Here is a 15675-nt window from a genome sequence, read left to right as displayed (position 1 = left end):
AAATAATAAAAGAACATGAAAATACTAAATATCTGTTTACAGTAAACACCAGAGTTTCAGTCACAGGAAATATTAAAATAACACAGACAAATAGATTCAGACAGATACAGAAAAATTGTACTTAGCTAATGCCACTATATTTTTCTGAATGATCTAAAGAATTACTATTCCCTGATTCACTTATTAGAGCAGGGCAAGATGAAGTAGGTGGGAGTCCTTCGTTGTGAGGTTTCAAAAACAGAGTGCCATGAGACTTCAGTCTCAGCTAGTATTAAAATATAATTTTTAGTGATGGATTATAGAATGATATCAAATACATCTGGTCATTTGACTTCTGGTTCCCATGCTACCCCCTTGGCTAGAAGCCGTCAGGATTTAGCACATATGTGTCAGTAATACACACACAGAACCTTGCTAAGATCTGTTGCAGCTCTTGGAAGTCATGAAACTATTTTAAACCTCGACCCTGCCACAGTAGCAGTTAGTTCACCCCAAAGACGATGCAGAAAGCTTCCTTGTACAGACATTTTGGCTCTGGCTGCATTGAGAATTGTAAGCTACAGCCTTTATGCCTAAGCCAGGTAATTTAATTTCAAACTGTTTTCAAAGTTAAGTGGATTGAAATTGACCCCTTCTCTTCTGCTATCCTCTGTTAAACCACATGAATTTAAACAGTTACAATAATGCATTATATTTCTTTTTCTGTCTAGCAGGACACACTGTTGGTACATTTTTTAACACAAGCAGCTTTACAAATACATTTTTCAACATAAGCACCTGTGCAAATTAGTTTGATATACAAATGACATATAATTCTTTACAAAATTCCAGCTAGCTATGCTGGCATATGTTACACATTCACTGTCCTACTTCTCCTGGCATAGCTGGCAGTACTTCACATTGTCAGATATGTATATATGTATGTATACACACACACATTTTATATATATATATATATATATATATATATATATGTAGATATGTAAAGTTTCTAGCCTTGGGGGGGGGGGGTAAGACATCTCCCTCCCATAAGGAAAAATAATAGATCACATGGAAAACTGGTATTTTTAAACAAAAAGGTACTGGCTGAGAATCCTTAAAAATCAGAAAATAAAGAAACATACACTGTAAACATATTAAAGAAGTTTTGATTTCTAAACAAGTTATAATTGCTTTTTTGCTTTGAAGTTTCAACTGTATGTATGCATATGTGTGTGTGTGTGTGTGTGTGTGTGTGTGTGTGTGTGTATATATATATATATATATATATATATATAACACTTTTATAAATTCGGGATTTCAGTATTTCGGGATTACATAGTGGACCCATATTTTATATATATATATATATATATATATATATATATATATATATATATATATACACACACACACACACACACACACACACACACACACACACACACACATACACACACAAGTCCGACTGAGTAGGACCCCATTCTCAGCAGTGGCCTGGGGACTAAAGTATTACAAAACATTTTTAAGAACAATCATTTTACATTGTTTAAAAACAGTACAAAAACAAATACAGTTTGAATAATTATACCAAATTAGACATAATATGAAAACACTGGTTAAGAATAGATACAAGTTATGTGATAATCATTTAATAGTTAGAGAAATTTTAGCCAGTTTATAGAGAAATTAATGGTAAGTTAGTATAATACAAACAGAAGTTGCAATACAAAGTGCAATACAAAATCAGAGAAAAGCAGACTTCTGCTATATTTAGAGTTAAAGCCAGGGGAAAGAAATTGATAGAAGTAAGGAGATGAGTGAAGAAGGGAGAGTAAGGAGATGGAAGGTATGAATAGGTATTTGTTTACATTTAGGGATATAGTTTACCCTGGTGTTGAGCACGAACAGACCCAGCTTTGACTAGCAACTTCATTATAGCATTGTTCAGGTTTTTGATTTTTATGATTCCTGAAGGTTAGTATGAATGAGAGCACCACAAGAAGTGTGGGGAGGAGATATGTAGTATCAAGTATAGCTTTAGCTGTGTTGGTGAGAAAGTTTTTGATTGTATAAAGCATCTCCAGTTTTTGATGACTTTTTCTTATGCAATTTTATATTTGCAGGTTGCATATAAGAATATATCCAGTATTATCCCTGAAAATTTGCTATTGGAAGTGTCAACAGAGACAAATTTAAATTTTGTTTTTGCATGTGAGAGGGATTTGGGGAGAAAAGTAGTTTATTTTTTTTTAGGCTTGAGCATGGGTTGTGAGTTACAAAGATGTTTCAGTGGCTGTTAAAACTTCCTGAGTAATTTTTTGTCAGATTGCCATGTTGTCTGATGTGCAAATGAGTGTGAGGTCAGCTGTATACTGTATTAGGGAGGTCTGGTGTGTGTATGTGTAGAGGATGTTGGTGAGAATGTTAAAGAGGAGGAGATCAAGGACAGAGTCTTGAGGTACACTGGTGCTGACTGAGAGGTATGGAGAGAGGGTGGAGTGACATTTTACTGACTGATATATATTGGACAGTTAACTTTTGAACCATAGAAGGGTGCGATGAGAGAGACATAATGAAGACATTTAATGACGTTTGCTGTAACAACCTGTGGTGAAGGCTTTAGACAAGTCTAGAAATAAGGAGGAGATTAGTTTGCTGTTAGCTCTGGCTTTATTGACAGCATCTATATAGCTTAAAATTTGCAGTGTTATTACTATGGGAAGGACGGAAGCCAAATCGTATGGAGGACAGGAGTTCTTCCCAAAGGAGATAGTTTAGCAATTGTTTTTGAATTCATTTTTCAAGTATTTTGGAGAGGGGGATATGATTGCTATAGGTCTAAAGTTAATGTGTGTTGAATTTCCTCCTTTTTGCAGAGGGTTAATGTGTGACTTTTTACACAGAGAGAGAGAGAGAGAGAGAGAGAAACATGGGATTCCTGGACTGACCTATTTATAAGGACCAAGGCAGGGTATATAATGCTATTCGTTGCTGTTTTAAAGTATTCACTTTGGAAGGTCATCGGCTGAAGTAGAGCATGGTTTAAGTTTGTTTAAGAGTAGTTTTATAAAGAATTTAGGCACAGGTTTGAAGGTGAAAGTGAATGTGATGATATGTGGCTGCTAGTTAGGGCTAGGATTAGATGTTAGTTAGACATTCTATACTATCTATGAAGCTAGTTGAATTGTATTGCAGTTTTGAGTAATGGGTTATTGGGAGAGGTGTTAGGGTTGAATTTATGACCAGGATGCAAGATTTCTTTAATGACTGTCCACAGGTTTTTAGGTTTGTGTTTACTACTATTCCGAAGATAGTATATTATTTTCTGTCTTTATTAATTTGCTTTTTAGTACAATTGCGAAGCATTCTGAAGTTTTAAACCTACTGTGGTGTTTTATATTTTTGCCATTATTTCCATGCTTTTTTTCTGTCTTGCATTAGCATTCTACTCTATTTGGTTTGACAAATTGCATTATTTGTTTTTAGTCTCTTCCTTCTAGGAGGTGCAAGGCAGTTATTTAGGATATTCAGGAAAGTTATATTGAATTCATTTTTCAGCATCGTCTAAGGGGTGGGTTTTTAGGAAATTCCATTTAATAAATGATAGGTTAGGAATGAACATTGCTGTTAAAAAAATTCGGTAGCATGATCATTCAGTAAAGTAACAGTTTGGTGTTGTCTTCTCAGTAAAGTTGTCTTTTGATTATTAGCAGTATATATATATATAGAGAGAGAGATATACATATATTTATATATATATATATATATATATATATATATATATATATATACACACACACACACACACACATATGTAAAAACCAGAAGCTGACATTACATTCTTGTTAAAGGGCACAGGTTCAACATTCATAAAGTGTTTACAATTTGAGTGAAACTGATACAAATGCAACACATTACAAACATTTATTCATTGTTCTACACAGTTTTAGAGCAAATTGATATGTAATAACATATGACACATACCTGCACTGTGAGGAAGTTGGAGACTGAGTGAAAGAGGAGAGAATAGTGAGGGGGGGTATTTAGCAATACATTCTGCTACAGTGACCCTCTCCCCTCAGATCAAATTACAACAGAGAATAATCAGTTTATAGCCAATACAAAGCAATTAACACAGAAGTACAAAGTAGAACAGGTTTTCTTTAATTTTCTGAATGCAGAAACCCATTAGCCAGGAAAACTAAGTAACTGGCATGTACAGTGTAATCTGTTGGTCAAGAGAAAGGACAGTCGCTACCTTAGTAAGTGGTTCTTAGAGTGCAAGAACAACTGTCTTCTGGGGGATGTTAAAAACTAATTTCCAGCACAGGCAGGCACATATTTGACTAGATGAAGTTAATACACAGCAAGGTTCTTCAAGTTAAAAACGCACACACACACACACACACACACACACACACACACACACACACACACACACACACACACACACACTTAATTTAGGGAAAAGGTGAACAGTGTTGTTCTCTAGGATTATGGACTAGTCTCCCCCTTTTTTAATATTTATTTCTCTGATCTAAACAGTAGCAATAATGATCTCTGGCTGATTTAGTTCACTGATGATTCTAAGCTGGGTGTAGTGATGCAATCAACCAATGATACTAATACCCTTCAAATGGAACTAACAAGTTTTAACTTCTGATACAACTAAAAAGGGGTTAAACTAAATGCCGTGAAATGAAGTATCACCTCCTTTGGAAAGCAAAGAATTCTTACCCCATATTGTATCAATGATACCACATTGTCCAGTGAGTCTGTAATCAGGGATTTAGCACTTGGGTCAATCGCCCCCTCTCCTTTTATCACAATGTAAAAACTGTAGTTAGGAAATCCTTCTAGAGCTCGTAGTTAATCAAAATGGGCATCTCATGTAAGAGCAAAGACATTATTGTTTACCTAAATGCTACCCTGGTTAGACCCATCATAGAATATAAAACACACTTTGGCATGTATATTAACAGACACATAAAATAAACTTGAAAAAACATAGAGGTTCCTATCAAAAACATCTTGGGCCTCAAAAATTGTAATTATCAGGAAAGGGTATTATTGCTATCCCTGTACTCCATTTTATGTAGGATCTTGAGGGGAGACCTTCTTTCCATTAGTCCTCCTAATAAACATGACTGCGTATCTAATAAACTTAAACACTTCCTCAAATTGCATGATGAAGTATTACACAGTTGAAAATGCAACCCCTCCACAGATTCCTACCTAGGTATGCAATCTAACCAAGCAATCCATCCACAGACCCAAAAACAACCACTATCAAAACAAACAAATCTCATTTTTAGCCAAACCTAAAAGATTTTGGAGAGAAATCAACTTGATGACTGGTCGAAAAATGCAACACAACTCCACCCCACTGACTCCCTCTAACACCACTACATACAAACTCTCATGCACTGACTTCATCCATGGGTTCTGCAACCTACCACATATCAACAGCACAAACCTACCCCCCACAGCCTCCCCCCTTTACATTCCTCTTCAAAAAGATTAGAACCAAAGAGACTGAAACACAATTGGGACAAATGCAGAGTCCACCAGACTCAGATAACCTAGCCCATTGGCTCATTCACATTTGTAAAAAATGTATCTCCCACTCCCTCACTCAGATATACAACCTCTGCTTAACTAATAAGATTATGCATCAGATATGGAAACCAGCAGTTTTCTTCCCCAAAACTACCCAAGCCAACTACTGCTTTGCAATTATGTCTTATCTCAATGCTTCCCACTTTAGATAAAATACTAGAAAAAGTATCTACATCCAAATTACTGCTTAATTACATCAGTCTTATCTTCTATTGAGGAAGCAACATGGCTTTTGGTCAGGACATAGTAACTTAACATCTCTCTACTTCCACACAGATGATATGCTGTCCAGTATGGATGGATGCACCCTGACAGGAGCCATCTCACTGACCACAAAAAAGCCTTTTATCTAATTTACCATAGCTTACTATTTGAAAAATTAACTGAAATAGGCATTAGTGAAGATGCAAACCTTAGTTTGTAGACTTCCTCACCAGCAGGTTCTTCAAGGTGAAAGTAGGCACCACCACCTCTGAAATAGCTCCTGTTATGAAAGGAGTCCCCCAGGGTTCCACTTTAGCCCCTCTGCTGTTTTCCATATTTGTCAAGAAACTCTCACCTGATTATCCTCAGATGCCTCTAATTATTTATACAGATGACATTGTTATCTACAGGTCAAACAAATCCTACTCTGTTATACATACTCAGCTCCAGGATGGCCCCCAAACCCTCAACCTGTGGCTAACAGGCAGGCAGCTTACACTCAGTCCATTACAAACAAAAGCAATGCAATTTAGAACCAACCAAAAAAACAGACCAAGCACCCAGCTTCTTTAATATTAAAGATGTTAACAATACCACCATAATAACTACCACATACTTCAAATGCCTTAGCATTTTGCTTGACCAATCTTTTAATCTTCAATTACACATTCAAAACACATGCAAAAAGATCAAGAAACTACTGTTCCGGGGTAAAAGGCTATCACCTCTTGTGTCCAAGCCAGACAAAGGAATACTCTTATCTCAACTCAAATATGGACTACCCATTATAACTGCAGCATCAAAGAAAAATGCCACCACCTTAAAAACCATCTCCAATAAATTCTGCCAGTCTATTACTAACTCTCCCAATAATGAACACCACTGGCTAACTTTCATCAAAGTTAAATGGCTCCCAGTACATTTCAGAATAAACCTCATACTAGGATCACTAACTCTCACAGTGCTTTCTCCTGAGATATCATCCACTCCAACTCATAAACTTTTCACCAAAACCCCCATATGTAGTCTCATGGGTATCTTTCAATCTCAGCCTACCCTACTAACTCCAAAAAGTAAATTTTTATTGCACTGACCATGCATTCACCATCCTAGCACCTAAACTATGGGACTCCATTCCTCTGTCAATTTGAGATGTTAAAATACTCAGACTTCAAGCTACATCTAAAGGAAGACCTCTTCACCCAAGCAAAGTGCAGCTGCACTCAACCAGGTCATGTTGCATGAATCCTGCAGCTATCTCACACATTCTTTATCTGTATCATCCGTCCTTATCTCATCTTGTTATCTCCTTACTTTCTGTCCCTCATTCTTCCTACCTCCCTCTTCTCTTTGTATCTATCTCACACTTCTTTTCTTTTCTACTCCTGTTCCCTTTGCATACCTCTCGTAACTTTTCTCGGTCTTCCTTCCATGGTATCCTTTATTGCAGGTATTTTCATTTGCCTCCTCTAATGTCCTCATGCTTTTCTATATAATGATATGCTGATAGCCCACTGGCATAAGCAATCTCAGTCATTATGGCAACATCTTATCCATAAAGCGCTGTTAAGCACAATTCCATTTTTCCATCAATGTCACATTTCTTATGTCATTCTATTCACCGGGGCTATGTCTGCAAATCGTCCAATGAGATCAGTGAACTTCTTCAGTAAATAAGCAAATATAAATAAATAAATAAATGACTTGTGCCTTGCCTTCTGTGCCCTCAGGGACCCTAATGTACATCACCTCCTCTTTCTCTGTAAATCAAATATTTTAACCAATACTAGAACAAAAGATCTCAATTTAGATCATGTAATAAACAAAACTAATGGAGAGAGGGGTTCATTACCAGAGCATCCTCTTACCCTGGAAAAGACTCCCCTTCCATGTTATGATGGTAAGTATTAAATTCAATTTGTTGGCAAATTCTAGGCAGTTGCCTTCACTGAGTAGTTTAAAGGCTAAGGTGTGTGGAAGAAAAACAGCTCTTGCAGTTACTGAGAGCCACGTACCTATTGTATTGCCAAAGAATGATATCCTTCTTGTGTCCCAAATGACAGAATTATAAAATTTTGTTTTTTTATTTTTGTAGTAAGGCTGTATTTTCAGCAGAGTTCAGAGCTATAATGGGAAGAGTCATTTGTTCTGCATGAGTGTAAATGGAAGTTGGGAGCCTAGTAAGTTGCCAAGCTATTTTTATGATTGGAGAGTTGATAATGGTTTACCCACTGAGTCATTCATACAAAACTTTGAGTTGAAAGAAAGTCTGAGTGATTTCAAAGTTCATTATAGTTGTCTTTGTGGTGCTGATGTTAAGACCATTGTTTGTTAACCATTTCTATGACAACCTGAAGTCTTTTTGAATTAATTTTTCAAGCTTATTAGGAAATTGTTTACATTTATTACAGCAATGTAATTTACAGAGAGGAATGCAAGTGATTTTAGAGATGTCACTGGCAAATAATTAATGAATAGTAAAAAACAGATGTGCCCTAGAATGAAACCTTGTAGTACTTTGAAATAAAGTGTTTCTTTGCCTGATTTGCATTAACTTGATTTATTTATTTGCATTTGTTTAACAGAAAAATCTGAAATTCCTTTTCAGCACAGGCCCAATGAGAAAAGCTTAAAAAATTAACAATAAGTATACCGCATACATTGAAATTAATATACATATAAATATAATATATACAGCTGATCACATGTAAATGGAAGATGCACACCCATAATTGAACATTGTATGATACTTTTTCAGAAGGCAAGGAATGTACGTTCACAGGTTCCTATGTTCTTACTAAGCTTGTGGCTAAAATAGTCCATGAAATGTTTAGCTACATCACCCAGTACTGGTGGGAAAGTAGTATTGCCCTTCATTAAGTAGACTTTCTTCACTTATTCCTGGTGAAGTTTTTTGATCACCCATTCAGCCAGGTATTAAAAGGTTGCTAGGGACGTATTCTGTTTGATAGACAAGGGCAGCCTGTTCCAGTAATGGGTTAGATATCTGTCATTCCACCTGGTCTTCTTGATGTCATAGTGCATGTTTTTGCATATAGAATGGGTGTTTTCTTCATTACTTGCTCTGTTTAGGTAAAGGAGTTCAAAGATTACTGGGTCATTCACCACACTGAAAGCTAAGCAGAGAACACCCCTCATCAGTATGTATGACATGGAGTAGAGTGACAGAGATTTTAGTCCTTCAGAATTACAAAAGGTACTGAGTCCTGAGATCTTTTTGGTGAGGAAATGTTGATGTCTGTCAAGCTAGTTTATATGCTTGGTGAGGTACATGCCAAAAGGTGATCATATCCAATGATGGACTAAAAAGGGATAAATAAAGTGGGACTAATAAATTCTTTGAAACTTGAGATGTCATGAAGGATCAGTTATGCAAGGGAGGAGGATTTTTAACCACCACAGAGACATAGGGGTCAAAGGAAAATCTGTTATCGATATATGTACCCAAGTCCCTTGTGACTGTGCCAGACTTAAGTGGAATGTTATCTTTATGGTAAGCAGTAGTGGTACTGCGGTAGCGTTGTCGCCTCACAGTAAGATGTCCTGTTCGATTCTCAGCTAAAGCGTCTTCTGTGTGGAGACATGCATGAATGGGCGTACCTTCGTTGAAGGTTGTACGTCAGGGCTGGCAACTCGGTACGTAAAAATCTGCTGCCATTCATTAGCAGACCGGAGTTCCGCTGTGGCGACCCCTAACCGGGAAAAGCTGAAAGGTACTACTAGTATTAATGCTGGGTTGAGCATATTATCATTCCACGTGACAGGTAGTAATTCAGACACATACAATAAAAAGATAACTCTTAACTTTTCTCCCTCAGACTTCCTTATTGAATTCACCAACTTAACTGTAATATCAGCTACTTCCAGAGCCACTTCTACTATATACCTATACCACAGACTACATTCCCCCATTTTACTTTAAACACATCAAGACCACAGACCTGGAGCCACTACGTGAACAAAGAAAAAATGACAGGCCACAAGGTTAAGAAGGTCTCCATTCTTGGTTCATTTACCACTATACTTACTCCCCAACAGGTCTTCTAAAACACAGATTCAATCAGTGCATAATACAAAACACCATGCAGTAACTGCACTACCCAAACAAGCAAACTCTACAAAAACCTTTCAATATCATTCAGTCTTCATACTCCTTACCTTATGCAAACCTTTAGAAAAAAAAATCTACAGCTAACTTATGCAATACATCAGCACATACAGCCTCTATTGATCTAAAGAGAATTGCTTTTGGCAATGGCAGAGTACAGTAACAGTTTTGTGGACTCTGACTGATGAGATTTTTCTAGGTATGGATGGAGGGCAGTTAACTGGTACCATCTTTATTTATCCTGCTAAAGCTTTCAAGATGGTGACCCACACCATTCTCTAACAGGACCTCATCGGACTAAGTATCAATTTAGATGCCTAACTTATCCCAAAAGTACCTTTTAAAATGTCACTTTACAGCAAAACTTCACTGTACATCCTCATCCTCAGCTAATCTTCAAAAAGGAGTACCTCAAGGTTCAGTACTCTTCTCCCTTCTGTTCTCTGTCTTCAACATGCTACCATATGAGATACCTTACCTACCCTTACTTTTTTATGTGGATAACATGGGACTCTTCTGCTCTAATTAATTCATCGCTAATTTCCAAAAAGAACTTAATTCTGACTTCTTTCCACTGATCCAGTAAATCAGTAAAAAGGTCTTTTACTTAATTCCACCAAAAAAAAAGCTTCCTTAAGAGAATACTGAATATAATGAAAAGTTTTCCTTTAGCAATAAATGTTTCAGCTTGTCTTTAGAAGTCTAGAGTTGTGAGCTATACTTTTTTCCTCTTATGTTTCTATGGAGCCAAGCTGATAATAGGGCGGTAAAAAGCCAGAACACGGGATTCTTCAAATTAATGCTTTCTGAAATCATGCAAGCTGCTTTTCATATCTGGGAGGGGAATAAAGATAACAAAAGAACCAGCACCAATTTTTGTAAGTAGAAGCACAGGCAATAAACATGTATTTTAGCATGTATAATTACAATTTTAGGTTAATTAAGACTTGTGTTTGCAGCTGTCTATTTTAGACAGTTGTTCCTCTTAGGAGGATTAACGTTTATTATTTGAAGATGTACATAGTTCTGTGTGTTTGTATTAAATTAAAAGGTTCTGGTGGTGTTCTGGGAATGTGTTTGCTTTTTTGTTTGAGGGTTTTCATTTAAACAAAAAGTATTGTAAAATGTAACATAGGTTCCAATGTTGATGACAAGAAAAAACTGAATAATGGATTACTCTGCCAAACATTAGTTAGGAGCATGTATCACAAAAGCTGTAAATAGGCATTTTAAAAAGCTATCACATGTAGTAGGTGGGAATAATGACTTCTTATTATGGTGACACTTTATTTTATTTATTTATTTCATATTTGTTAACCGGGTTGGTCCAGCTGTTACAAAAAACCCATTTTCAGTGGAGACCCGAGGAGAAAAGCTCAATAACTTCTAAAGCAATAAAAAAATAAAAAGAAACATTACACATAAGATAAAATAGAGTACAAACTAAAATGCCTGTATACAGAACAATTATAGCTGTCACATAAGAAAGTGTCAGTTCTAAAAATATAAATATTGAAACAGATTAGTCACAGTGCTAAAAAGCTAACATGTTCTAATATTTACAAGAATTAGAAGTAACGGCAAGACACTTCCTACGTAGAGGTTGTAGAATGTGAATAGACAGAGGTATACAGGAGGTTAAGTGGGGTGAGTGCAGTGACAGATGTTGGAGTTAAGTGGCCGATCTTTTAATGTCTTTTTAAAGTTGTTGGCATGAGTTATACTTCTGACATATAATGGGAGTTTGTTCCAGCTATGAGAGACAGAGTATTTATAAAGGTTTTTGCCTATATTTTTACAGGATTTATAGGTCAGTAGTAAGAGTTGGTTGGAACTATGAAGAGGAAGATTGGGGGTGTAATAGGACAGATGTTTGGAAAGTGATGGGCAGGTAGTGGGGTTATTGAGAAGGGAGTGAGCAGTTTGGAGTTGAGTGAGAGTACGTTGATGTGGGAGTTCAAGCCAGTGAAGTTTCTATAGGGCCAGGCAGTGGTAGGAGAAGTAGGAATGATTTACAGCAACTGTAGCAACTTTATTGTATGTTGATTTGAGTTTGCGAATAAGGGAAGATTGTAGGTTAGTCAGGATAGGGGAGGCATAGAGTAGGGTGGGTAGTAAGAAAGTTTGAAAAAGGGCATGTTTGGATTCTGCACTAAGGCATTTTTTATTTCTGTAAAGTAGACCTAATTTTTGGTGGGGTTTTTTTGATGCTTTGTTGGACATGTAGGTCAATTTTTAGTTGCTTATCAATAATGGTGCCAAGGAGTTTAGTTTGTGTTTCAACTTTTATAACAGTGTTGTTGACAGAAGAGATTGAAAATGTAAATTTACTTTCCATTTTATCTTGAAATTTGAATGGTCTCACAGGTACAGAGAAAAAGGAAAGAATATTTAATTATATTAAGAAATGCAGAGTGCATGTAGCAATGCTACAGGAGATACAGTTGGAAAGAATTAGGCAGGTGAATTTGATAAAGAAAAATTTCAGCATGGCTATTAAGCAGAATATCAGGGACAAAGGACAAGAGGAGTACTTATATTAATTGCTGGAGGAGCTCAATAGTGATAGAAGATAAAAGATAATAATGGCAGATTTGTGGTAATAAGAGACTACTGGAAAGGGATGAGGATTACACTGCCATTTATTTATGTTCCACCTAAAACTGCTATTATGGAGCTTAAAAAGGTTTTGGGAAAAATAATCAAATTTCAGCATGGAATATTACTTGTAGGTGGGGACTGGCATTTGCTTTGCAACAATGTGGATGTATCTGGGGGGCCTATATAGGAAAACATAACAAAAGACGGTAGACTTCTGAAGAAATTTATGAAAATCTTTGGTATGGAAGATGTGAATTCAGTACTAGAACTCAGGGAGAAATTACATATTATTCCCCAAGGTACAATAACTGGGCTAGACTAGACAGAAATTGTATTTCACAGGAACATGTTCATTCAGTCTTTGACACACATCTAATAACTATTTCAGATCATGCGCCAATAATTACTAAGATAAATATGCAGGGGAATGAAGTAAAGATGAGACACTGGCTCTTCCCCACCTACCTAAAAAGTGAGGAATTTAAGGAATGGGTAGCGGAAATTATTCAAGAGTTATTAGGGATGGTAGAAAGTAACCCAGAAGTTATATCTAGTGAGTGGGATAAAATGAAAGTAGACTTTAAAAATAGGGTAGAAATAAAATAAAAAAGAGATCTGGTTAAGAGATAACAAGAGGAACAATTGCAGAGTGCTATAGAGAAAATAAGGGAGTACCTGGATAATATGCATGAGTTTAGAAAGATTGCTATTAAGCAACTGTTTTGATAATGACTCCAGAGCTGAAAAACTTTTAGCACAATGCCTTAGGTAATAGAAAGTAGAAAGGGGTGTTGCCAAACTTGGGGAGCCTATAATAAGACAAATAACCATAGATCCTGATCCTGTGTAGGTATTTGAGATATTTTGGAAATTTTATGAAAATTTGTATAAGGCAGAGAAGTGGGAAAATCAAGAAAAAGCACAAATGGAAATATTTATGGAAGATTTACATATGCCAAGGTTAGAGGTAAATGAGGCTTGATAATTAACAGTTAAGATAGGAGGAGATGAGATAAAAATGGTGATATATAACCAAAAAGTCTCCATGAATAGATGGTATTCAGGCGGACATTTGTAAGCTAGGAGGGAAGAAAGTGATAAAGATCTGAAGCTTTTGTTTAACAGTATTTTAAAAGGAGGGGAAGCACCAACAGACTGGAAAAAATTGTGATGGCTGTAGTACATAAAGACAGTAAAGACCCACCAAATCTAACTTCATATAGACCCACTTCAATTTTAAGCCATTATTATGAAATATTTATGTCTATAATTAAAATAATGGCAAAGGTGATGCCACAATTGATAGATCTGGATCAAAGTGGTTTTGTGGAGGGAAGGCAAACATTTGACAGCATTAATAGAACAATGATAATCTCGAGGGAAACATTATGTAAGAAAATACCACTGCTATTAGTAGATCTTTATGCAGAGAAAGCGTTCAATAGAGCAAACTGAGAATTTATGAGTAGGGCAATGGAAGCCTTTGCATTCCTGATGCAATAATAAGGTTACTTAAGAAGATAAATGAGGGATCTGAGGCAAAAATCAAAGTGGGAGAGTTCCTCTGATAAGTTTTATCTGAATAGTGGAATGAAGCAGGGGTGTCCTCTTTCCACTTTGTTATTTGTGTTATATTTAGAATTATTGTCATAGAAAATAAGGGACTTAGAATTTCAAGGATATAACTGGCATGGTATTCATGAAAAGATGGCTTTAATTTTAGATGATTTAATTTTGTACCCGATGGAGCCAGAAAAGGATATCTCAGTGCCCTGGAACATTCTGAGACAGTTCTGTTTTTTTTTTCAGGATATAAAATGAATGAAGATAAAACAAAGGCTATAGGTGTGAACTATGTACCCACAGATAAATTGATTCAGCAATACCCATATTTATGGGTACATGATAAACTGAAGTACTTAGGAGTATGGGTTAAAAAAGATTCCGATGTGTCAGCTAAGGATAAGTGGAAAGAGACTAAACATAAGATAATACAAAAACTGGGAAAGTGAAAGCTCTTGCCTATCAATATAGACAGCAAGATAAAAGCAGTAAAAAATGTTTTTAGGGACTTTAGTTTAAAACACTTGTCACACATATTTTTCTCAACCAGAAGAGAAGATGTTGCTAGCAATTAATAAATAGTTGCAGGATTTAGACAAATGGGATAAGTTGATTGCTCCAACAGAACATGAAGGTTTAGGATTACCTGATTTGAAGGGATGTTTTACTGCTTCACAGTTAAGGCTCTTATATATAACACAAGCTGAAATCTACAAAGCAAAGTGGAAATGTACGATGATGAAGCAGGGGATTAATTCAAGAAATATGGAAAGAGTGGAATTTTGGACACAGATCCTTGAGGAGAATAACAACAGGCATAGAGAATGTTGTATTCATAAAGAAAGCATACTAAGAACTAAGACAACACGGGAATGGGGAAAGGAGATTCTGCCAGGAAGGATGACTGCAATTAGGGATACACAGAACAGGCAAGGGGGGGGCTGGAATTTACTGGAAGAAGCTGGCAAATGAACCAAGGTATTGGAAACAAATAATTAGAGTGCAAAAGGCAATAGAATGGGAAGAGGCCTAGAAGACATTTGGACTGCAGGCTAGAGATAGCTTTCCTTATCAGGGGTTGATATTAGAGTATAGGCAAAGAGGAAAGGATAGGAGAATCCTAAATTAATGGCCTACACTGTTTGAGTTTTTAGTTGAATCTAGAATGGAAGCTGTTGTCAAAAAGGGATAAATATTGCATAGTAACTATAAGAATCAATTAGAGGAGGTCAGAAAAGTTTGAGAAGAGAAATTAGATAAGCAATTCACAAAGAAACAATGGGAGTACATATGTTTGGCTCCCAAATATACAACAGAATCTAGAAGATTTAGGATTTTTGACTCAAAGTGTTTGTATAGGTACTTTTATATCCCAAACAGACTCCAAAGAAATTTCCCTCAGGTAGATGGCAAATGTTGAAGGTGCAATGGCAAAGAAAGAGATCCCTGGGAGCATATGTTTTCTAAGTGTAATGAGTTGGCAGACTTTAAAAATTCCCTGCAGCGTACTCTGTCAGGAATACTGGGCAAGCAAATGAGTATAAATAAGGAAATGATTTTAAGCTGGGATACAGGAT

At 36.2% G+C, this 15675-nt stretch overlaps 1 protein-coding gene across 5 annotated transcripts in view; it reads left to right on the top strand.

Annotated features, from left to right (window-relative positions):
• MYPN (myopalladin) overlaps positions 1-15675 on the top strand; it is a 2130465-nt gene that overhangs the window by 138127 nt on the left and 1976663 nt on the right. The gene's annotated exons all lie outside the window — the stretch shown is intronic.

The sequence above is a fragment of the Protopterus annectens genome, chromosome 14.part0, assembly GCF_019279795.1.
Source record: "Protopterus annectens isolate FY-2018-M chromosome 14.part0, PAN1.0, whole genome shotgun sequence".
Classification (NCBI taxonomy): domain Eukaryota; kingdom Metazoa; phylum Chordata; order Ceratodontiformes; family Protopteridae; genus Protopterus; species Protopterus annectens.
The sequence above is the reverse complement of the archived record's forward strand: the minus strand, read 5'-3'. Positions and strand labels throughout refer to the sequence as shown.